Genomic DNA, 2,358 nt, shown 5'->3' with positions numbered 1-2,358 from the left:
GGAGGTTTCATTTGCCTTTCTCAGGAATCTACAATTTCACTTTGAGATTTGTAGTTTCCCTTCCCGCATTATTTGTTGTGCTCTAACATATCATTTCTTTTGAAGGATTTTTTTTTGTTGGTGACGTCAATGAGAGGCAATGTTTCAGTGCATATTGACCCATATATAGCGATAAGAGTCGGTGCAGGATATCTTTTGTGTAAACCCACACATTTGTATTAACTAGATGTCTGATTTGAAAGGATTTTGTCTGTCTATACTTGGAGAATGATGATGGTTTCGAGACAGCAAATGTACAACAGAAAGCCTGGGTTACCAACTGGGGATGTGGAAAAAATAATCAATGCAAATTCATCTTTTTTTTACTTCCATGTGATGTTTAATGCTGCGTTCCATTTACCTTGGAAATAAGAAGTCGGAATTGGGAATAACATCACAACCGAGTTGACTTGTAAGGTTAGCCATCGTTAGCCATCGTTAGCAATATCAGTTGACACATTACGCCGGTATTTTGCGTATACAAACAACATAGCAACACGCCCACAGATAGAAGTTAGACAGAACTGTGTGTGCAACTAATTTAATTGGACACAAATAAAACAGAAGTGCTAATAAACAGTATATTAATACAGTTTGTTTTACTGCTGATGCGTGGAGCAGCCATCGTGGATTTCGGTGATGAGACTGTCTGACTTTCCAAGTCGTAAATCCAACTTCAGGGAGCGTTCCGGTTGAAATTTCTGAATGGGAAATCGAAAATTCCGACTTCAGAGTTCAAATGGAACGCAGCATAAAAGTCACGGGCATTCACCAGGCAGGGAGGGTTGCATCATGGGAAATTAAGGATTTGGGGGATTATTAAAAATCAGGATATCTTGATATCTCTGCTGCTTCAATTTTAACTGTTGTTTTTTCTAATCTGTCTCTCTCAAATTCCCCATCTTTACAGAAGTGCAATGATAAATCACCTTTAACCAACATGTTCCATCATCAGGGTGTCTTTTTTTCCAGGGAAAGGGAGGTAAACTTCTGAACAGACGAGGCTAACTTCAAAAGAACAAAATAGTTCAAGAAATGAAATAACCTTTATTTTGTCTACAGAGGGTCCACACATGGGGGGGCTGCTGTGGCTCAGTGGGTAGAGTGGTGGTCATCGTATCACCGCAAAGTTGGCGGTTTGATTCCCGGCTCCTGCTGTCTGCATGTCGTAGTGTCCTTGAGCGAGACACCGGACCTCGCTGTTCCTACATTGCTTAGGATGGGTTAAATACAGAGGTCAAATCTCTTGAGGTTTGAGTCCTGTTCTCTCCTATGCATGTATATCTTTGATGAATGTAATAAAGTTTTTATCAGAAGCAAATGTACAATATGCCACATATAGTTTGTATTTGATCTACAATTACTTACTTACTTAGTCCTTGTTGCGCCTGGTGGCACATAGGGCAACGACTAAGGATCTCCACTCATCTCTGTTGTTTGCTTTCTTCTCAATGCTGTTCCAGCTGTATCCTCTCGTCTTCATCTCTCCTTCGATGGTTCGCCTCCAGGTTGTTTTGGACCTCCCTCTTTTGCGTTTTCCCTCCGGTGTCCAACGCAATGCCACTTTTGTCATGTCATCAGATGGTTTCCTTAATACATGTCCAAGCCATCTCCATCTTCTTCTTATCAATATTGTTTCCATGTCCAAGCACCCTGTTGTTTTGTGTAGTTCATGGTTTGTGATCTTCCTAGGCCAGAATATCCTCATGATCTTTCTGAGGCGGGTATTGTGGAAGCTGGAAAGCTTGCCTATGTCTCTTTCAGTCATTCTCCAGCACTCAGCACCATATAGAAGTACAGATAGTACACAGCTGTTGTATAACTTTATCTTGGTGTTTCTAGTTATGTGTGTCGACTTGAAGATGTTTCTAAGTCTTAGAAATGCTGTCCTTGCTTTTCCTAATCTGGCCATTTTTTTTTTTTTTTTATCTACAATAATGCATCATATTTTATAAACTGATCGTATGTTTTTGTAAAAGTTAATTTGTAAAGTAGCAATAACTTTAGCTGTCAGATAAAATGTAGTTTAGTAAGAAGTACATGCTTTCTCTCTGAAATGTAGTGAAATAGAAGTACTAAGATTCAAGATTCAAGCCCTTTATTGTCATTGTGTCGTACAAAGAAATTAGATCGTGACAATCCCATTGGTGCTAATGAAAAGATAATGCAATAAAAAAAAGAGACAGTGCAATATATATATGTATAAAAAATATAAAAGATAATACAATATAAAAATACAATATGTATAGGTATCATAAAGTGAAAAATCTTAAAGTACAAGTATCTTTAAACTGCACTAGTACTTGAGTACATGTATTA

The sequence above is a fragment of the Sebastes umbrosus genome, chromosome 23 (genome assembly GCF_015220745.1).
Source record: "Sebastes umbrosus isolate fSebUmb1 chromosome 23, fSebUmb1.pri, whole genome shotgun sequence".
NCBI classification, from domain to species: domain Eukaryota; kingdom Metazoa; phylum Chordata; class Actinopteri; order Perciformes; family Sebastidae; genus Sebastes; species Sebastes umbrosus.
Note: the sequence above shows the minus strand (reverse complement) of the source record.